This window comes from Ovis canadensis, chromosome 12 (assembly GCF_042477335.2).
Source record: "Ovis canadensis isolate MfBH-ARS-UI-01 breed Bighorn chromosome 12, ARS-UI_OviCan_v2, whole genome shotgun sequence".
Taxonomy (NCBI): Eukaryota; Metazoa; Chordata; class Mammalia; order Artiodactyla; family Bovidae; genus Ovis; species Ovis canadensis.
This window is the reverse complement of record NC_091256.1, coordinates 25,000,668-25,025,044: the sequence shown is the minus strand read 5'-3', so window position 1 is coordinate 25,025,044 and position 24,377 is coordinate 25,000,668.

Below are 24,377 nucleotides of genomic sequence, written 5' to 3'. Positions count from 1 at the left end.
GAATATGACACAAGAGGTGCTAGAGAAAGAATGGAAGTCTGAAATTTCACAGATCATTGAGTAGTAGCAAAATTGGATAAAATGTTAAATAAATCAATTTGTGACTTACTAGTGGTTATCTGACAGTGTAAATTGATGTGAATATCAAGATTAGATAACTTATATCACCATATAGATATAATTTGCATTTTTATAACTGATATACAGGCTGGCTCCTTGGAAGAAAATCTATGACAAACCTAGACAGTGTATTAAAAAGCAGAGACATTACTTTGCCAACAAAGGTACATATAGTCAAAGCTATGACTTTTCCAGTCGTCATATACGGATGTGAGAGTTGGACCATAAAGAAGGCTGAGTGCCAAAGAATTGATTGTTTCAAACTGTGGTGTTGGAGAAGACTCTTGAGAGTCCCTTGGACATCAAGGAAATTAAACCAGTCAAGCTTAAAGGAAATCAAACCTGAATATTCATTGGAAGGAAGGACTGATGTGGAGCTGTAGCCTTAATAATTTGGCCACCTGTTGCAAAGAATCAACTCATTGGAATAGACCTTGATTTTGGGAAAGACTGTGGGAAGAAGAAGAGGACAGCAGAGGATAAGATGTTTAAATACGATCATTGACTCAACAGACATGAGTTTGAGCAAACTCAGGGAGATAGTTTTAAAGACAGGGAAGCCTGGTGTGCTGCAGTCTGGGGGATTGCAAAACTTGACATAACTTAATGACTCAACAATAACCAAAAGAGTTTTGTAAGATCTATTAATAGAGTTTTTAAAGTCATTTTGCACCTTAAAAATTAGAAAAAAATATACAGTTGACAAATACATCCTATATTCAGTCACTCAAAAAAAAAGTTTCAACCCTATAGTTGAAAAGTTATTTTTATATATGATAATATGCTAAAAGTGTTACTAGAATATATAGTATATTGATGCTGCAAATGTCAGCATAAGTGGGGTCACCTTCGAGAGAAGACCAACATATAACCTACCTAATGATTTTATAAGTTTTTTGACTATGTTATATGTAAATAAATACTTCAAAATTTTTTACATGTAAAGTGAGGAATATATTTCTAACACAAACACATATCTCTATATGCATGAACATATATATAATAAAATAACTTTAATATTATCATATTATATAATATGGAAAGTATAATTTGTCCTTTATTGTATATTATATACCATGTATCATATTTCAAATGGTGTATGTCATAAATTATATGTCTCATTACATATTTACATATATCTTTTGTCTATACATTATACTGATGTTAGCAAGCATTTGAATTTCATGTGAATAACATTCAATTAAAATCAAATTAGCTTTCAATAACTAAATAAAGAACAGATAATCAGAGGTTGATTGAACATGGAATACACGGAGACAAACGTACAAATTTGTCCAAACACTAGCCAGGTCAGAGTGAGTCTTAGCCAATGACTGATTATGTAGTCCCATTAGCAATTAACATTCCTAACACTGTGATGAAGATGAGTATAGCATAGTTTAGCCTGATGCAGTTCAACATTCAAATATTGTAATGATCCCACACTCATCAAGTCAACTATGCTTATTATTCAACTCCCTACAGTTTTTTACTTTAAAAGAGTATGCTAATTACCCTGCTTAGTTTTCTGGTCTGTCAAACAAATACAGTTCTTAAAACAAAGAAATAAATTGATATGGGAATTTTATACATCAGTATTCTGAGCCTGCATGAAGTGAGAACCCTTGTGAGAAACAGGTCTTCTTTTATCCTAAATCATATTGAGAATTAGAGATGGTATAATCAAAGAGTAACTGAAGTAATTTTCCTGCAAAAACTCTTTAGACATGATCTGTTAAACTTTTCACAGTACCAGCTCTCTGCATTAGTAATCTTGCCTTGCACTGTATTTAGCACTTCAGTATAGTGTTATAAATAGAATAATATAAAAGTATCTGTGCAAAACTAAACAAAAAGCCTCAGTTATATAGAGTTCAGGAAACAAGAGGAAGTCTCATGCCTTGGGGCAATAGCAGAGCCCAATAGAAAGATGAGATTCTCTTCTTTCCTGACAAAGACCCAACCAATAAAAAGCCATGGACTCTGTTCACATAGTCTTCTCAACTTCTTTTTCTTCTCCAAGTGGTGGAACCTCAATTTACATTTTCTGCTAATCCTCAAGAAAACCATCTTTGCTGGAGAGATATCTGGGAGTCTCTTTGTTCAGGTCAACATTGTGGTATGTTCTACAGGGGCCAGAGAGGATCTCTGAAGGCTCTGGTCCTGGTGGACACTCAGGTGTAATACCGACCCTGAATGTATTGTCACTCACTGCTTTCTCACTACCCTGGAGTTGATATGTCCCTGAATTTCTTCCTCCTGGAACAAAGCTCAGTTTTGGAGCTCTCCAGGCATTATTCAGTATCTATTTTAAGGTTGTCCCTTTCTGGTTAAAGCCTTGTTCTCCATGTGAGAACTCATTGGACATTTCAGTTTGATTTTGGGAGCAGACTGTTTCAACTGAAGCTGGCTGTGAAGCCATCGGCCCATTTCTCTGGGAACAGGGGCTACTTCACCGAAACTGTGCCAGTTCAGCCATTGGCCCATTCCTTTGGACTAGGGTGTGCTTACTGAAAGCAGAATGAAAAGACCTTTGGCCTAGATCCTCTAGGACTGAGCTTTTTTTTTTTTTTTTTAAACTGGCTGGTTTTACCTTGTGAGCTATTTGAATTGAGCTGTTTGTGCTGTAAGCTAATTACCTTGTTTGAAAATTATTTTCCTTTCTAGAGGAAAATCTCAGAAATGGTATACAAATTATCTAAATATTTTGAAGGTGATCCCCTTACAGAGGCTCTAGTTGGTTTTATATTTAAAAATCATAGCCCTTCCTCATGTGTATTTCTCACTGGCTCAACCAAAGAAAATTTAGAGTACCAGTTGCCATTAAAGGAAACTTTCAAAATGCCCAAACTGAATTTTCTTAATAGCAAGTAGGACTACAGTAGCTCAAAAATTTCCAGAACTGAAGTGTATGCCTTTTTGGATTAGAGTTTTGAGGTTCCCAAATATTATCAGGAGCCTAAAAGTGCCTCTCTGCAAGATAAGATTTTAGGATTAAATCAAACAAACCAATGATTGATAAAAGAAAATGACTCCTGGATCCTGAAGCTCTTCTTCCTTAGCTTCTCTGTGTCAGGCTTTGTCTCTGTTGCCATCTGATCTCACTTCCTCAGCTCCTGTGGTCAGACTCCATATTCAGCACCGTAGCCCTCCTTCCCTTCTATGTCTCCTCTGCTCTCTCAGCTCCCCTATGCAGGCAGACCCCGTAGACTGCAGGTTGGATGCAAATCACCACAATTACGCAAATCTTGCAATAAAGTGTGTCACATGAGTTTTTGGCTTCTCAGTGCATATAAAACTTACGTTTACAATATACTATGCCTATTAAGTGTGCAACAGCATTTTGTCTAGAAAGAACAATATATAGAGACCTTAATTAGAAATACAAAAGAAAAATAAACAATTACAGTATAACATCAAAGATCACTGATTACAGGCCACAAATTAAACATGATAATAATAAGTTTGAAATGTTATGAAAATTACCAAAATATGGGAGACACGAAGTGAGCAAATGTTATTAGCAAAATGATGCTGATAGAGCTGCTCACTGCAGGGTTACCACAAAGCTTCAACTTGGGGGAAAAAATGCAGTATCTGTAAAGCCTAATAAAGTGAAGCACAATAAAATGTATTCATGTATTGATATATTATTTTCTCCAAAATCCTGTCTTTTCTCTCACTGTCTCTGAATAGAGTGAAGTAGACACACACACATGCATATGAGAAGAGAGACAGGGAAAGAAGATGATCTAGAGATCAAGAGAACCAAATATGTCCCTTATGTTAGCTTTGATCTTATCAGTCAGAATCAAATTTGCTGCTCATATGCTTAGACAACAAATTTGAATAATACTGTCAGATTCAATTTGCTCTGCTAGCTGATCAAGAACCTAGTTAGTGGTCACCTTAGGTTATTATTATTATTTAATTAACTGATATGGTAGTGCTTTCAACTCATTATCTTTGAAACTTAGATGAATGCCCTGAATGCATCATATAGTTTACTTTAAAGATTTTAACCTTCTTGTATAATATCTTCCCCAAAGACAAATATATTTTGATAATATATTCAATATCAAAATGTCATTTTCCTCATAGAAATCAAGAAGTCTTTGAAATATTTACAATTCCTAAAGACTTCAAAGAACAATCAAGAGTTATAGAATACAATCCATTAATGCAGATAAAGCTGAGAAATCTGAATTTTTCTCACTGTAGTGGAGAAGATACTCTACTCCCCAAATTGGTAATAATATTGAATTGCCATTTTTCATATATTTCTAGGTACCCTAATGTGAAAATCTTCCTGGAAATGTCTCTCTGGTACAACACATTTGCACTCTATACTAATCTATAATTCCATTTATTTTTAAGATACAATTTGCTTGTTTACTAGCGTAAAGTATGGGATTTCATTCTGACCCTCTAAACAATGCAGAATACTCTCTCCTATTTTCTGTGAATGCATAAGGTACTAGGGAGCTATTTCAATCAGGTTGACTTTTTTTTGAAGTAACATATTCCATTCTGCTAAAGTTCAACCGACATTGACTTCACTGAATGGCTGTTGGAAAATTGCCCTCGGAGCTTTATTTGGCACGGCTACCATCTTCTTAATGGAATGTTGTATTGTGAAAGTCACGCTCAGAGTGTTGATTCTGCTCCTAAGTGGCAGTTGGAGCATAACACACATTTAGTTACCTACCTGACAAGTTGTCTATTTAACAGAGAAAAAATGATCTGACTATGATTGATGGCACAGCTGCCCTTTCTCAGTGATGGGTAAAATCAGCTGAGTCAAACCAGATCTGGCTACAGTGGAATGCCTGTCTGCAACCCTGTTCCCTCATTTCTCTTCATTTGGATAAGAAGGCTTTCCTTTGAGTGCAAATTCCCAGTCTCCAATCTACCAACTGCTGTGCTTATTGCTTTCTTCTTTCCACTTTGAAATTACTTTAGAGACATTATTTGCTCTCCTCCGCATTAGCTTTTCATACATTTTTAGCTTCTTGCTCTCTAGGTCAAGGACAACAGTGCTGAAAATTAGAGTCTTTGGTCAAAAGTATTTAGTAAATTATTTACTTTTTGGCCATAAGCTTCCTCTGCTGACACTCTGACTTGAGGTTCTTTTCCTGCGTCACTGAAGTAAGTGGCCTTTAGATACTGACTTGATAATTGTTGTGACTTACAGTAAAATTGAAATCAAGATCCAATGACTAATTTGTTGCTCTCTTTTGCCTCCCTTTATTTATTTATTTTTTCATTTGGGGTTGATAGTTCAGCATGTCCAGTGGCAGAGACTGAAATGAAAAGACATATTGTAAAAATCAAAGCCAGTCACTGAAGTTTATACTCATTCCTCACAAGGACAATGTTCAGGGTCTAAGTGTCACTGCAGCAATGCAAACAACTGATTTGTAGGGATTAGAAACATATAATCCAAACAGCCACACTGGGTATAAATACTGGATATTAAAATAGGCACTCCTTGGTGAAAGAGGAAAATTTATACTGAAAAGTCATATATATCACAGCTCTGTTTCCTTTTTACTTCAATTCATTTAAATTCAAGTGCAACAATCAGAAGACTTGGAATTTATATCAGACTCCAGGGAAGTATACATTGTATTCAAGCACACACACATAAAACTAGGCTGTGATGAGTCTGGAAAAGTAAGATGCAAGTGATAACAACATGCACGGAACTTAAAATCAATTTTGGAAATGATATATCATAATACCAAATAAAAAATCAGAAAATTCCCATAAACTAAGATATGGTGATACCGTTTCTTACATGGAATCCGCAGCTTAGCTATACCCGGGGAGCATCCATGAAGGAATACTTACCAAAACATCCATATTTGCAAAAATCACAATGTCTTTTTGTGAACCTCACTAAAGTAGAATCTTTAAACATATTTCTAAACTGTGGTTTTAACTAGACTATTTTTTTACAAATGAGAGATAATCAGACTACAATTCCTTATGTTTTCTTGCATAACTGATGCAGAAAACCTAGCCAGAATAGCAGTCTCTGTAAACCAAAAACAGGATTAATAAGGGAGGAAGTGGAATTTATTGCTTTTGATTTGTAAAAACGTCCCAAGCAATATTGCCATAGAGGGAAATTTATTTTTTCATTCAAAATGGAAAATGGAAATGCTTTTTCTTTCTAAGTATCCTAGAATAAACAAAAATGTAGTTTGCCAGATGATGACAAGCATTACAGTGAAAAAATATAATAGAAAAAGACTATTAAAATATATTAATGTTGTTAATGTATAATTTGTTGTATTTTAGTTGCTAAGTTGTGTCCAACTCTTTTGTGATCCTGTGGACTTGTATGTAACCCACTGGGCTCCTCTGTCCATGTGATTCTCCAGGCAAGAATACTGGAGTGGATAGTGTTGCAGTGGACACTGGGGTACATGTGTCTTTTAGAATTGTGGGTTTCTCAAGGTATATGTCCAATAGTGGGGAATGACAGAGTGGGATGAGTGGAGAAGGTAGCGTCAACATGTATACACTATCATGTGTGAAATAGATAACTGGTAAGAAGTTGTTATATAATACAAGGAGCCAAGCCTGGTGCTCTGTGATGACCTGGATGAGTGGGATGGTGGGTGGGGGGAGTCTCAAAAGAGAGAGGTATATGTATAATTATGGCTGATTTGTGTTGCTGTATGGCAGAAACCAATACAATATAACATTAATCAAGCAATTTTCCTCAAATTAAAAAATAAATTCCAACAAAAGAAAAATACTGGAATGGGTTGCCATTTCCTTCTCCAGGGGATCTTCCCATCAGGAACTGAACCTCTGTCTCCTACATTGACAGGCAGATTCTGTACCATTGATCCACCTGGGAAGCCCAGATTTCCTTGGACCACTTAGAAAAGTGAGGTGGTTGGGAAAGCTGCCAATCTAAACTCTGGAGACTTAGGTGTATACACAGAGTCACGATCAAGATATTCTTAACTGGAGCAAAACCCATAAATAGGTAGGAAGACTCAAACAGCAATGTGGACAGACTTCCAGAGGCTGAACGTATACTAGCATGAGGATAAGAACCCCCTAAGTGATACAGTCTGAGGCAAAGGCAACACATTAGCAGACATTATCTCTAGGACCACACCGTGTATCCTTAGTGATGATCTGAAGGTGACCCTCTCATATCTCTGATAGGAGAGGAGAAGTAGTAATCATTTTGAATCATATTAAGTGACTTCCTCACAGCAAAAGTCTGCTTTCCTAGAAAAGTCTATGATAAGTCTTATTCAGTTGGAGGAAGGACATGCCTCCCACTAAAACACCCCTAGCCATTCTGTATCACCTAACAACAGGAGAATAATCAACAAGTATTAGGGCTTCAAGGAAACATGTCAAGAGTGTGGCAGCTACAAGAGGGTGAGAGGGTTGGTAACAAAAAAAGCCATATCACCGGAGAAATATCTGAAGATCTCAGTACCAAGGCACAGACCCACTAATAGATGGCTTTTTATTTGAAGATTACAGAATATACCCATTAATTCACTTCTGTCACATGAACCAGCTCCAATATAATAACAAGGATCAAAGCTGAAAGAGTGGCTATATAAGAATACTACTTTCTTTGCGGAGGAAAACTTAGGGAAACTCAAAGTCAAGAGGGGAAGCAAAAGCAATGATGGTAGAGGAATCTGATGCCTCTGACACATAAAGTTATATGAAACATTAAACATAGACTAACTCATAACCAACATAGTTGAATAGTAATGGTGAGAATTAGTACCCTTGTCTTATTTGTGATTTTAGAGGAAATGCTTTCAATTTTTCACCCTTGAGGATAATTTTTGCTGTGGGTTTGTCATATATGGCTTTATTATGTTGGTATGTTCCTTCTATGCCTACTTTCTGGAGAGTTCTTATCATAAACGGGTGTTTAATTTTGCCAAAGGCTTTCTCTACATCTACTGAAATAATCATATGATTTTTATCTTTTAATTTTTTAATATGGTGTATCACATTGACCAATTTGTGAATATTAAAGAATTGTTGCATCCCTGAGATAAAACTTGCTTGATTATGTTAATCATGATCATTATGCTGATATATGATCTTCTTAATATGTTCTTGGATTTTGTTTACTAGAATTTTGTTGAGGATTTTTGCATCTATGTTCATCAATGATATTGGCCTGTAATTGACTTTTTTGTGTGTATGGCATCTTTTTCTGGTTTCTGTATCAGGGTGATGGTGGCCTTGTAGAATGAGTTTGGGAGTTTTCTTTCCTCTGCAGTTTTCTGGAAGAGTTTGAGTAAAATGGATGTTAGGTCTTCTCTAACTTTTTTGTAGAATTCACCTGTGAAGCCATCTATTCCTGGGCTTTTGTTTATTGGAAGATTTTTGATTACAGTTTCTATTTCCAAGCTTGTGATTGTACTCAGTGGGAGAAGGCATGGGTGGGGTGATTTGAGAGAATAGCATTGAAACAAATACATTACCATATGTAAAATAGATGGCCAGTGCAAGTTCAATGCATGAAGCAAGGCACCCAAAGCCAGTGCTCTGGGAAAACTGAGACGGGTAAGGTGATGAGGGAAGTGGGAGGGGGCTTCAGGATGGGGGGCACATATATGCTACTGCTGCTAAGTCAATTCAGTTGTGTCCGACTCTGTGTGACCCCATAGACGGCAGCCCACCAGGCTCCCCCGTCCCTGGGGTTCTCCAGGCAAGAACACAGGAGTGGGTTGCCATTTCCTTTTCCAGTGCATGAAAGTGAAAGGTGAAAGTGAAGTCGCTCAGTCGTGTCAGACTCCTAGTGACTCCATGGATTGCAGCCTACCAGGCTCCTCGTCCATGGGATTTTCCAGGCGAGAGTACTGGAGTGGGTTGCCATTGCCTTCTCTGGGACATATATATACCTGTGGCCAATTCATGTTGATGTATGGGAAAAACCATCACAATATTGTAAATTATCCTCCAATTAAAATAAATAAAATAATGTTTACATCTTCACAAAAAGGCCTATTTTATTTTCAATTCCTATTAATAGATACATGTACAATTTTCAGCAAGAACTTATAAGGCACACCAAAAGGCAAGTAAAACTAGTGTGTAACACATTTTGGAATATCATAAAGGAAACTTAAAGTAACTATGATAAATATATGAGTTCTAATGGAAGAAGTAGACAGCATGCAAAAACAAATATGTAATGTAAGCAGAGAGATAGAAACACTAAGAAGAAATCAAAAGGATATGTATGCAATTAAAAGCTATGAGAAGTAAAAATATACTTGAAAGCCCACCAGTAGACTCAGCACAAATGAGGAAAGATCAATGTGCTTGAAGACAGGCACTTTTCAAAATAAAATGCAAGCAATATCAATAACAGAATATCCAAAAATTGGAGCCAATTCTAAAACATGCAGTTAAGAAACAACAGACACAGGAAGCTCAGAGAACTAAAAGAATAATCAGTAAGCAAAGCAAAGAAATAAGGAAATAAAACAGGTAAACTCCCGAATAAAGCTAAGCAAATGTGTTAACTTGATAAAGTTACCATTACGAAGTACTAACATGGGATGGTGTGAATACCAGATTTATTTTTCTCACATTCATCAGGGTTGGTTGCTTCTGAAAAGCATAAGGTAAAGAGATGGTGCATATAGACCTATAGAAGGCTGCTTCCTTCTTGTGTCTTCCTATCACCTTCCCTTTATGATGTCTGTGACCAAATCCCCTCACTCTTATTATGACACCATTCTTATTGAATTTGGATCAATCCTAATGACTTCACTTGAACTTGATTAGCTCTATAAAAATTCTCCGAAGAAGATCACAACCTGAATACCAGGGGTAGGACTTCAGCATGTGAATTGTGGGGAAGGGAGTTGCAGTTTCAGTTCAGTTCAGTTCAGTCACTAAGTCGTGTCTGGCTCTTTGCAACCCCGTGGACTGAAGCATGCCAGGCCTTGCTGTCCATCACCAGCTCCCAGAGTTTACTCAAATTCATGTCCATTGAGTCGGTGATGACATCCATCTGTCTCATCCTCTCTTTTCCCCTTCTCCTCCCTTCATCAACCTTTCCCAGCATCAGGGTATTTTCCAAAGAGTCAGTTCTTCACATCAGGTGGCCAAAGTTGTGGAGTTTCAGTTTCAACATCAGTCCTTCCAATGAATATTCAGGACTGATTTCCTTTAGGATGGACTGGTTGGATTTCCTTGCAGTTCAAAGGACTCAAGAGTCTTTTACAAAACCACAGTTCAAAAGCATCATTTCTTCAGTGCTCAGATTTCTTTATAATCTAAATCTCACATCCATGCATGCTGGAAAAATCATACCCTTGACTAGGCTTGACTACTCTGTTGGCAAAATAATGTCTCTGCTTTTTAATATGCTATCTAGGTTGGTCATAACTTTTCTTTCAAGCAGCAAGCATCTTTTAATTTCATGGCTACAGTCACCATCTGCAGTGATTTTGAAGCCCGCCAAAATAAACTCTGTCACTGTTTCCATTGTTTCTGCATCTATTTGCCATGATATTCATTTTTTAAATGTTGAGTTTTAAGCCAACTTTTTCACTCTCCTCTTTCACTTTCACCAAGAGGCTCTTTAGTTCTTCTTCACTTTCTGCCATGAGGGTGGTGTCATCTGCATATCTGAGGTGATTGATATTTCTCCTGGCAATCTTGATTCCAGCTTTTGCTTCATCCAGCCTAGCATTTCTCATGATGTACTCTGCATATAAGTTAAATAAGCAGGTTGACAATATACAGCCTTGATGTACTCCTTTCCCTATTTGAAACCAGTCTGTTGTTCCATGTCCAGTTCTAACTGTTCTTTCCTGATCTGCATACAGATTTCTCAAGAGGCAGGTCAGGTGGTTTGGTATTCCCATCTCTTTCAGAATTTTCCAGTTTGTTGTGATCCACACAGTCAAAGGTTTTGGCATAGTCAACAAAGCAGAAATAGATGTTTTTCTGGAACTCTCTTGCTTTTTCAATGATCCACCAGATGCTGGCAATTTGATCTCTGGTTCCTCTGCCTTTTCTAAATCCAGCTTGAACATCTGAGAGTTCACTATTCATGTACCATTGAAGCCTGGCTTGGAGAATTTTGAGAATTACTTTGCTTGCCGGTGAGATGAGTGCAATTGTGCAGTAGTTTCAGCATGTTCCTCCAGGGACAGAGAGACAGGGTGCAGTTTAACTCATTGCAGTATACCACATTCAAGTTGCAGAAAACCAAAGGCAAAGAGAAAATATGGGGAGAAGGCACATGGGGTTGGGGGAATATCTTTCTATAGGAGAACAAGAATTTCAGTAAAAGTCTTATAAGAAACTATGCAGATATGAATAGAATGGAATAAAATAATGAATGACTTGAAAATATATGAAACCAACCTAGAATTCTCTCTCTCCAGCAACATTACTCTTCAAAAATGAAGGGGTATAAAGACTTTCTTAGACAACAAAAAGTGAGGGACTTCACCATCAGCAGATCTGCCACACAAAAAAAAATGTTTTAACAGTTCTTAAGCCAAAAGAAAATAAGATAGACCTGAAACTAGAAACTACATATAGAAAGGTAGATTTAAAGAGAAGGAAAAAATGAAGGTCACATAATAGTTTTCTTGTTCTTAATTCTGGTTACTGTTTGTTAAAACAATAATAGAAACATTTTGGATGGTTCTAGCAAAGGATGCATGAAATAAATGACAACAATTGTATAAGGGACAGGAAGAAGGACCTGGAGAACACTTAGTCATATCTGTATTACTTGTGATGCACTACAGTATTATTTGAAGATGGACCTAAGTTACTTAAAACCTATTTATTACAAACTTTAGGTCAACCAATAAAATATATTTTTAATAAATCATGATTTGTTATCTAAGAGATAAGTGCATTCACGTAAAATAATTAAAATCCACAGAAGCAAAAAACATAATGAGAGAAAATAAGAAAGAAAGAACAAAAGCAATTAATAGTAAAAAGTCACAAACACTGCAATTATTAATCCAACTTTGTCAAATATCACTTTAAGTGTGAACAGTCTATCAGTTAAATGATAGATTGTCATGCATTTTTTAAAAAAGCCCAAATATGAGTTGATTAAAATAAATCAGCTTTAAATACAAGTATTCAGAGAGGTTAGAGTAAAAAGATAGAAGAAGATATACCATGTTAACACTAATGAAAAGAATACGAGGACGGGCATATTAATTTCAAAAAACAAGAGGGGTATTCATAATGATAAAATATTCAGTTATCCAGTAAGAGATAACAATTCTGACACTATATACGTATAACTGCTGCTGCTGCTACTAAGTCGCGTCAGTAGTGTTCGACTCTGTGCGACCCCATAGATGGCAGCCCACCAGGCTCCTCTGTCCCTGGGATTCTCCAGGCAAGAATACTGGAGTGGGTTGCCATTTCCTTCTCCAGTGCATGAAAGTGAAAAGTGAAAGTGAAGTCGCCTAGTCGTGTCCGACTCTTTGCCTGTAGCTCACCAGGCTCCTCCGTCCATGGGATTTCCCAGGCAAGAGTCCTGGAGTGGGTTGCCATTGCGTTCTCCTATGTACATATAACAACAGAACATAAAAATACATGAGACAAAAACTACTAGACTTGAAAGAAGAGATATCTAGTCATTGTTAGAGACATCAGTGCTTCTTTCTCGGTAATCAAGCAGGTGGAATTTTCTTAAAGATATTCTTTCCACATAAATGCAAGTTTCAGAAATAAAACATCCTTCAAAAAAGTATTATTCAAGAATCCTAATCCAAGAGGTTTTTCTCATTTAAATCCAAACAGTTCAGTTTAGTCACTCAGTTTTGTCCGACTCTTTGCAACCCCATGGACTGCAGCATGCCAGGCCTCCCTGTTGAACACCAACTCCCAGAGGGTACTCAAACTCACGTCCATTGAGTCAGTGATGCCATCCAACCATCTCATCTTCTGTCGTCCCCTTCTTCTCCCACCTTCAATCTTTTTCAGCATCAGGGTCTTTTCAAAGGAGTCAGTTTTTCTCATCAGGTAGTCAAAGTATTGGAGTTTCAGCTTCAACATCAGTCCTTCTAGTGAATATTCAGGACTGATTTCCTTTAGGATGGGCAAATCCAAACAAATATACCATAATTATATGGCAATATCTATTTATTACATGCTTAAACTATGCATCTTTGTTCATCTGCTTTAAATCACTTTGATAACACTGATTTACCTACTTGTTTTTTAATCATCTGGTCATGTACAACTCTTTTGCCACCTCATGGACTGCAGCTGGCCAGCCTCCTCTGTTCATGGGATTTCCCAGGCAAGAATACTGGAATGAGTTGCCACTTCCTTCCCCGGGGGATCTTCCCAAACTAGGTATTGAACCCTCTCTCCTGCCTTGCAGGCAGATTCTTTACTACTGAGCCACCAGGGAGCCCCTTAAAAACTTAGGTACTATAAATATTAGAAAGAAAAGACACAAAAATATGTCAATATTAAATATTAATGGGAAATTTTAACAAATTAAATAGTAAAGAAAATAAAATAAACTATATCATACTGGAGGAAAAGAACAGTTTATGAAATGAATTTACACATATAAAATTAAGAGAATTTACTAGGAAAAATTAGATGTTAAAAGGAAATATGATAGAAAAACAGACAAAAGTATTTTTATGCATGCTATTACATGGATCTCAAAGCAGAAATAAGGAAATATAACACATTGACATTGACTATGGAAATATCACATATCCAAAAATAAATGTAACAAGGAATTTTCAAGGATCATATGATAATTTTTTTGCACTTAAAATAACACCTAAAATAGAAGATGTACTACATTCTTGTTGGTACTTCCAAAGGAAAATTTATTACCATAAAATAACTATTTTTGCAAAATTATTTTTTCTTTTAATTAATTAAATTGGAAGCTAATTTTCTTGTTAGAGAAAAGCTGACTTTAAATCAAAAAGAATTAATGAGACTAGAAAAAATGATTTTCTATAAAATCATTTTATCTGTCATTGATATATGCACATTAACCAGGGAAAAATGAAAGTGTAAGTTACTCAGTTACATCCAACTCTGTGACCCCATGGACTAGTCCATGGAATTCTCCAAGCCAGAATACTGGCCTTTCCCTTCTCCAGGGGATCTTCGCAACCCAGGGATCAAATCCAGGTCTCCCACATTACAGGTGAATTCTTTACCAGCTGAGCCACAAGGGAAGCCCATTAATTAACCAGTAGAATAGAGTAAAAGAGCACAAAAATTAATATTGGTAAACATGAGGATTTTGTATATACTAAGATAGTTACTTGAACTTAGCACAATCATCCATATAAATGGTGCCTGCAAAATCTAATTGCAATCTTAAGGGAAAAAAAAAAATTAGATTCCTACTTTGCACCATATGGAAATACCTAAAAAATATTAGAATAATAATAAAACAGGAATATACAGGTTTGGAGTGGATATTTTCATGGTGATATATTCCTAAAAGCTTATGGGGGGAAAATATGTATTTAATATACAAAGATTAAAATCTTTTTAAACAAGTCTACTATGCATATATTATAAATGAAAAAGTACCCTAGGATAAGGAAATTGATGTCTCATTATAAAAATCATAGGAAATCTAAACTTTCTGAAATTTCAAGAAGATAAATTATAGGAAAAAGAACCAAAAATATTAGCTTGTTTAGAGGAAAAATATGTAGAAATCTGGTTTTAATATGAAAAAACAGTCTCAAATATAAATATAAATAAAGAGTCTCAAATTCCAGAAAAAGGCAATGTCATTGTTTAGCCACTAAGTCATGTCCAACTGTTTGAGATTAATGGACTGTAGCCCATCAGGCTCCTTTGTCCATGGTGTTCTCCAGACAAGAAGACGAGTGGATTGCCATTCCCTTCTCCAGGGGATTTTCCCAACCTAGGGAGCAAACCCATATCTCCTGCTTGGAGGGTGGATTCTTTACAAATGAATCACCAGGGAATCTCAAATTAATGTGTATCTATAAAGTTAACAAAATATAAAAAGAAATAATATGCATTGCTAAACATTTTGCAGAGAAAAGGAGATTGTCAAATTAATGATAGATATATAATTTCAAGGCCTCTTTAGAAGGCAGTCTAGTAATACTTAATTAAACACACCTACAGTTTCAACAATATCTAACAATGTCATTCCTCAAAATCATTTCCACAAAGTAAATGCAGCTGAAAGTGAAAGTGTTAGTCAGTCAGTCATGTCCAACTCTTTGGGACCCCATGGACTGGAGCCTGGCAGGCTTCTTTGTCCATCCCATTCTCCAGGCAAGAATGCTGGTGTGGGTTGACATTCCCTTCTCTAGGGGATCTTTCTGACCAGGAAATTAACCTGAATCTCCTGCATTGTAGGCAGATTCTTGACTGTCTGAGCTACCAGGGAAGCAATAATTACTTAAATGTATTGTAGTAAAGATAATCATTGAACCTAGACAGCATATTTAAAAAAAATCATTGAACCTGGACAGCATATTAAAAAGCAGAGACGTTACTTTACCAACAAAGATCTGTCTAGTTAAAGCTTTGGTTTTTCCAGTAGTCATGTATGGATTTGAGAGTTGGACTGTAAAGAAAGCTGAGTGCCGAAGAATTGATGCTTTTGAACTGTGGTGTTGGAGAAGACTCTTGTTCACTTGGACTGCAAGGAGATCAAACCATTCAATCCTGAAGGAAATCAGTCCTGAATATTCTTTGGAAGGACTGATGCTGAAGATGAAACTAATAGTTTGGCCACCTGATGTGAAGAACTGACTCATTGGAAAAGACCCTGATGCTGCGAAAGACTGAAAGCCAAAGAAGGAGATGACAGAGGATGAGATGACTGGCTGGATCACCAACTCGATGGACATGAGTTTGAGCAAGCTCTGATAGTTGGTAATGGAGAGGGAAGCCTGGCATGCTGCAGTCCATGGGGTCGCAAAGCATTGAACATGAGTAACTGAAATGAACTGAACTGAATCATTGAGCCAGTGCATATAGTGGCAAAAAGGTGGCTGCAAAATGAATGTTCATCCACAAGTGATTGAATAAATTATGGTTCCTACATACTCTTTTACATGGCCGTTGGATGAATAGTGGCTTTGAGATGCATTATCATTCAGTTTTGAACAAAATAAGATTCAGAGAAGCACATATAAAGAAATAAGGTGAACAACCATATATATCAGACTGTAATTTATTTCTAAACAGCATAACAATTCAAATCAGTTAATCCTAAAGGAAATCAACCACGAATATTCATTGAAAGAACTGATGCTGAAGCTGAAACTCCAGTACTTTTACCACCTGATTCACATCAACGGAAAAAAAGGAACCAAGAAATTTTAGAGTCAACTCATTGGAAAAGACCCTGATACTGGGAAAGATTGAGGGCAGGAACAGAATGGGGTGACAGAGGATGAGATGGTTCGATGGCATCCCTGACTCAATGAACATGAGTTTGAGCAAACTTCAGGGCCTAGTGAAGGATAAGGAAGCCTGGCTTGCTACAGTCCATGGGGTCACAAAGAGTCAGAGAGAACTGACTGAGTAACAGCAAAAATAATTTATTTCTAAACAACATAACAATTTTATAAAAAGTTAATGTGCCTAAATTTTACAAATTTATTTGAGTATTAATATTAAAACTTTACTTTCTATTTTAATATGAGCATTTCAATGATTTTTAACTGTTTAACTTACATAATTCGTTTCATGTGTTAGATCATTTTTACATCTATGTGTTTTTCAATGGCTGAATCAGAAATGGCCCAGTAATTAAAATTATTTTCCCCAATGCATTAGTTTCATTTACAAATGATGGTATATTATGAATGAGCATCAAAAGGGAAAGCTGAGAAAATATTAAATTCAGGTACCTGTACTCTATGTCAAAGAACTTATTTTTCTTTGATACGGCTTTAAAAGTCTTTCATCCTCATGCTTCACTGACACTTAAAACAGTGTCATGGTGGGAGTAGAAATATAAGTGACAGGTCTAATAAATTAGCAGTATCCTGCTCACTACACTCCCCCTCATTATTGCTTGAAATTTCACTTCTTATTAAAATTTGTATTCTTCAAAGTTGAATGGGGGTTCTCTGAGTTTTATCTGCTTTAAAGATGAGCTAGGCTCAAAATCCTACAGCTGAAAGATGTCATTGGTCTTTCTCTTGGAGTAGCATAGAGCTTTCAATATTTCCAGGAGGCTGGGTAAAGTCTCTAATGGTTAAATAAATTGCCTTTCAAATGCCACAGTTACAACAGTCTGGACTATTGTATGATTGATAGTCTTCCCTACAAATATTAAGGTATTTGTACTTCCTGTTTTCTTAAATATTAACATATTAGAATATACATTTTAAAATAATCATAATTGACACTAGAGGCAGTGATGGCAGTGATGTTTCAATAACTAGACTTCTTGATCAATGGTTCTAGATTATTGCTTTTTTTAAACTGGTTCCTGTGAATCTGTTTGGTGTGCCTCAACCAGAATTAGAAAATGAAAAATAAAAAGTGATAGAAAAGAACTGCATGTAATAGAATAAAATTTAAATAGTGTGTTCACATGTATCAGTACCTCTTAAAAACTCTGTTTATACATGCCCACATATTTATAATGCTGTATATACTCTGTGTCCTGATGCTTCCCTGGTGGTTCAGTGGGCAAATAATCCACCTGCAATACAGGAGATGCAGGTTTGATCCCTGAGCCATTAAAATCCCATGTAGGAGGCCGTGGAACCCACTCCAATATTCTTGCCTGGAGAATTTTATGGACCGAGGAGCCTGGCAGGCTATACTGCATAGGATTGCAAAGGGTTGGCCATGACTAAAGAGACCAACCGCTCGTGCAAACTCTCTGTAGTAATGCAGAACCATGTTCTGATCATGAATTGTATGAACTGTACAAGAAAAAAAAAATTAAAGTCATTATTTTATGTATTGTGCTATAATTAGAACAGTTGTCCATTCATTAGTCTTAAAACAAATCAGAAAGGGCACTCTGCATCAGATTAGATATATTAAAACAATATATCAGTTCATTACAGTTCAGTTGCTCAGTCGTATCCGACTCTTTGCAACCCCATGAATCGTAGCACGCCAGGCCTCCCTGTCCATCACCAACTCACGGAGTTCACTCAAACTCACATCCATCGAGTCCGTGATGCCATCCAGCTATCTCATCCTCTGTCGTCCCCTTCTCCTCCTGCCCCTAATCCTTCCCAGCATCAGAGTCTTTTCCAATGAGTCAACTCTTCACATGAGGTGGCCAAAGTACTGGAGTTTCAGCTTTAGCGTCATTCCTTCCAAAGAACACCCAGGACGGACCTCCTTTAGAATGGACTGGTTGGATATCCTTGCAGTCCAAGGAACTCTCAAGAATCTTCTCCAACACCACAGTTCAAAAGCATCAATTCTTCGGCACCCAGCTTTCTTCATAGTCCAACTCTCACATCCACCATGACTACTGGAAAAACCATAGCCTTTACTAGACAGAACTTTGATGGCAAAGTAATGTCTCTGCTTTTGAATATGCTGTCTAGGTTGGTCATAACTTTCCTTCCAAGGAGTAAGCATCTTCTAATTTCATGGCTGCAATCACCATCTGCAGTGATTTTGAAGCCCCCCAAAATAAAGTCTGACACTGTCTCCACTGTTTCCCCATCTATTTCCCATGAAGTGATGGCACCAGATGCCATGATCTTCATTTTCTGAGTGTTGAGCTTTAAGCCAACTTTTTCACTTTCCTCTTTCACTTTCACCAAGAGGCTCTTCAGTTTTTCTTCACTTTCTGTCATAAGGGTGGTATCATCTGCATATCTGAGGTGATTGATATTTCTCCCGGCAATCTTGATTCCAGTTTGTGCTTCCTCCAGCCCAGCATTTCTCATGATGTACTCTGCATATAAGTGAAATAAGCAGGGTGACAATAAACAGCCTTGACGCACTCCTTTTCCTATTTGGAATCAGTCTATTGTTCCATGTCCAGTTCTAACTGTTGCTTCCTGACCTGCATATAGGTTTCTCAAGAGGCAGGTCAGGTGGTCTGGTATTCCGATCTCTTTCAGAATTTTCCACAGTTTATTGTGATCCACACAGTCAAAGGCTTTGGCATAGTTAATAAAGCAGAAATAGATGTTTTTCTGGAACTTTCTTACTTTTTCCGTGATCCAGTGGATGCTGGCTATTTGATCTCTGGTTCTTCTGCCTTTTCTAAAACCAGCTTGAACATGCGGAAGTTCATGGTTCACATATTGCTGAAGCCTGGCTTGGAGAATTTTGAGTATTACTTTACTAGCATGTGAGATGAATGCAATTGTACAAGTCCCAATTTCTTCATCAAGTTTGTTTTCTGAAAACTCCTTCTGTTTACTATAGTGAGAGAAAAAAATTAAAAATGATAATACCCACGGTTTAAAAACACTTGCATGAATAGCACAAAGTATCAAAAATAAAGTTTTTCATTTGTATAATGTCCCATGAAAGTATATTTATCTGTCTGAATTAAAAAGTATAAAACTGCCTAGGGAACTATGTCTCCTCTTGCTTGCTGCAGAAGAAATTCTTTAGATATTTAAAATAACAATATTGAATCACGCTACATAAAAATTTTAAATATATATATTTCATTACATTTGTATATGTATGTATGCACAATTTACTAAGAGTAAGCATCATGATGGTTATGTTGTAAACATCTTTTGGTACACACCTCCTTAATAGGTAATCGTGCTATCCAGAAAGGCAGATAATTCCTCCACAGTGCTCACACATCTTTCTGTCAAGATAAGTCAAATTCCAATCTGTCCCTGGAATGAAGTTTGGTAAGGGAAGTGTTAAACCCACAGGAATGAAACTGACAGAATTGCATGCAGTTCCAGAATTGAAATAAATCATTCAAGCTAATGTAAATATAAGAAAGAGATTAATTTGATTCTAAAAGTGAAAAAAATAACTTTGGAATAGTAACAAAATCAAGGGTAAATACACTTGGTTTGCAAACTAGATGTTTAATTTAAATTTTTTTATAACATTTTCTTAATTTGTCATGCTATGCATGCAAAGTTTCAAAAAAGCATGATTTTAGGAGGACTTTCAACTGTTATCCATACTGGATATCAATTTTAATATTATTCAGAACTTTGCAGTGTTGCCCATTCATTTTGAATTAAATTAGACTGAGGAAACAAAAATGTCAAACTAAATCCATTAGTCTTCCCTTCACATATCCAATAATAATTTTTATTATACTATTGCATGTGGAAATTAAAGTCTGGCCTCTAATCACTTTTAACAGAATATTTATATTTTGAGAAAATGTGTATTATAATATTACATAAATATTTTAGAAACCAATGCTTATCATAAGTAACTTCAAATATGTATTTGATGGATTTTCATTCTTCCTAGTTTCCATCCTGTGAGGTAGATTAGTAGGGATGGAGGCAGGCTATTATTTTCATACAATGCCTTTTAAAGTGGTGTGACCTCATTCAAGCTACTGAACTTAACTAACTCTGATGATTCTTCTGGGTAAAATGCTGGTTACAATATTATTTACCACATAAGATTGGAAGATTAGATAAGATAATGCAAGAGAAGAATTTGAAACAAAATACTTGTTTTGAATAATACTTTACAAAATACAAAATGAGACTAATACGTATTATATACCATTACTATTTCTGCCATGATTATTTTTTGTAGTTACTCATAGATTAAAAAAAAAAAAAAAGTGTGCTTCTGCTTTGACCAAGTGTACTTTGGTTATAATCTTGTCTGCTCAATTTTATGAAAGAAAAAGTGTTCAAGTTATTCCAAAAATAATCTAATATCTTTATCATATCTATTATTTTACACATATGTTGTTTCTGACATTACATTCATTGTTACCTTAGTATACTGGAATGCCTCCTTCCATATGAACAGTGATATGTCAGATGGGAAAGTTAAGGACAGCCATGTTTCTGCAAAATGACCACCTTCCTTAAACATGGTTTTTAGGAGGCAACTTGACTAAATTTGGCCCAATCAATAACGTTCTCAGGATTTAGGATTGGGACAAAGAACCAATCTACATTTCAACAGTTTGACCAGTAATGCAAGATTTTAGGAGCTTGATGTAAGAAGTACAGGTATATGTGGGGTGTGGAACATGGGGTAAGTGTCTATAGATGTAAGAAACATCTATGTTTACCGAAGAAGCAGAAGAGTCTTTTCTAAATAGAGAAAAAGAAATGGAAGAGATGAACAGGGAGTTAGAAATATAAAGTATTAAAATGGCTGCTTAAGCAGAGATCCCAGTGTTTTTTGAAGTACAATCCCATTTTTATTTTATGAATCATCCCTGTACCCTTATAATGTCTTCTCATTTTAGCTTGGTGAAATTTGATTCTGTTTTTGTTTTTTTCTCAAACCAAAGGGAAAGTGCGAGAGGAACAGTCGTCTCTATATGCCGAAGTAAGAGTCAACACACTTTTCAAATAAATGGGGAAGTAAACAATTAGAATTTGCAGGCAGAGATTCTCTATCACAACTACACGGCCTTGCCATTGGAACACAAACATAGCCATTGATTATAACTGGAAGATATATGTGGCTGTGTTTCAATGAAACTTAATTTGCGGGTATTGGCATATGAATTTAACATTTTACCTGTCATAAAACATTATTCTTTCAGTTTTTAGAGGGCGGGAATATATGTACACCTATGGCTGATTTATGCTGATGTTTGACAACAAAATTCTGTAAAGCAATTATCCTTCAATTAAAAAATAGATAAATTAGAAAAGTGTAAAATATTAAGAAAAAACATTGTAATATGTGGACCATACAAAAATAGGTGACAGGATACATAGCAAATCTAATAAGCAGGGGAATCACTCTGAAATTTGTAACAAAGTTTAAATGTGTCCCAACCAGTTTCTTTTGCAAAACACATCTCAAATTCTTTCTTCTTTTTAGGAACCACACTACTGGTTATCCACTCTACTATACTCTTCTGTTCTGCATTCCTTCTCCACTATAAGTAAATATTTCTGGTTATGGCAAGATAATTTACATTTTTAAATTTCGTTACTCAAGATAATTTTAGTTTATAAATGAAATCATACAACTTATTTCTTTCTAAAATTTCATTATTTGAATTTTGTAAAAGTAACTGGAAAAAAAAAGTAACTGGAAATGATAGAAACATAAAAACATAAAAACATAGAATCAATAGCAGATCACATTAAAAGAATTTGAAAACAAAAGGTAACTCTTAAAATCATCAAAGCTTCTTATTGGTACATAACAATTATATGTACAAAGATGGAAAACATTTTCATTATCAATTAAATTAAAAATTATCCTAGAATGAGACTATAAATGCTATTAGACTACTACCAAAAGAAAGAAAAGTTATATTGCACACGTCAATATATACCATTTCCAATTAGATGGAGATAAATATTATTTTCAATATAGTTCTGTGGTGTCACAAAAATAAGACTGTCAAATATATTTGATAAAATAAATAGCTTATCAAAAATATTGTAGCAGGGACTAATGGTGTCAAGATAAACTTGTTAGGAAGTACAGCAGCATTTGAAGTCAATGTATTTTAAATTCATTTTAGTGCACCAGGCTTTTTAGGGAGTCTAGAAAGATATTAGGCCAATTTTGCATGCCAAGTACATAAATGTCAATAGCAGTTTAGAACAAGAGTGAATGTGAGAATGTTTCCAGTTCAATATTTTGCTCTAAAGGCAAATAATCAGTATGAGCTTTTTGTAACAGAAATCTAACAGAAAATACACTGAGGAGAAGAACAAATAAGCATACTAAACAGAGATGTTTTAGAATAATGAGATTCCACTGGTTATTTGATTCACAAACAGTTCCCATAGGGCTTTTTATGAATGTTATGTTTCCTAGAAGGTCACAAATTTGGGACTTTCCCCCATGTCCTCAACAATGGCATTCAGTAATAGAGGGTCCTTTTCAGTGTTCTGCTGTGCTCACAATGCATTATGGTATTTATTTTGAAACTTGAGCAGAACTTTTATTGGGTAGTGCTCTACAAGTGACCACTATTTCCTGAGTATGGAATTTCCAATCCAATTTCACACAGAATTTCAAAGGCAAAGTTTTCTTTTTTTTTTTTTTTAATTTTTAGTTTTTTATTTTTTAAATTTTAAAATCTTTAATTCTTACATGCATTCCCAAACATGAACCCCCCTCCCACCTCCCTCCCCAGAACATCTTTCTGGGTCATCCCCATGCACCAGCCCCAAGCATGCTGCATCCTGCGTCAGACATAGACTGGCGATTCAATTCACATGATAGTATACATGTTAGAATGTCATTCTCCCAAATCATCCCACCCTCTCCCTCTCCCTCTGAGTCCAAAAGTCCATTATACACATCTGTGTCTCTTTCCCTGTCTTGCATACAGGGTCATCATTGCCATCTTCCTAAATTCCATATATATGTGTTAGTATACCGTATTGGTGTTTTTCTTTCTGGCTTACTTCACTCTGTATAATCGGCTCCAGTTTCATCCAATGGAAGGTACCAACATCAATGTTTTTCCAAAACCTACCAGAAGACTTGACAAACACATAATTAGTATCCAGTTAATATCTATTGGATGAATACTCTTATACCTAATGCTATTTACTTGTGTTGCAAAGGTATTTGAAAACCTAGTTTGAAGAGTTATGGTATTAATAAATAAAGTAGGAAAATTCCTCCTCTGTGAAACTGTCATTATATCAGAATGTGTAATGTAGGTAACTATAGAATTTTTATAATAAGAGTCCCTGATTTCAGACTATACTACAATGCTACAGTAATCACATCAATATGACACTGGCGTAAAAAACGATACATAGATTAATGGAACAGGATACAGAATCCAGAGATAAATCCACATTCTTATGGTCAATTAATCTACAAGAAAGGAGGCAAAAATATATGACTGAAAAGACAGTCTCTTCAATAAATGGTGCTGGAAAATCTGGACAACTACATGTAAAAGACTGAAATTACAACATTCTCTAACACCATATACAGAAGTAAACTCAAGATAGATAAAGACCTAAATGTAAGACTAGATACTGTAAAATTTCTAGAGGAAAACAGAGGAAGCTCTGACATAAATTGCAGCAATATCTTTTCACATCCATTACCTAAAGTAAGAAAATAAAAGCAGAAATAAAGAAATAGGATCTAATTAAACTAAAAGA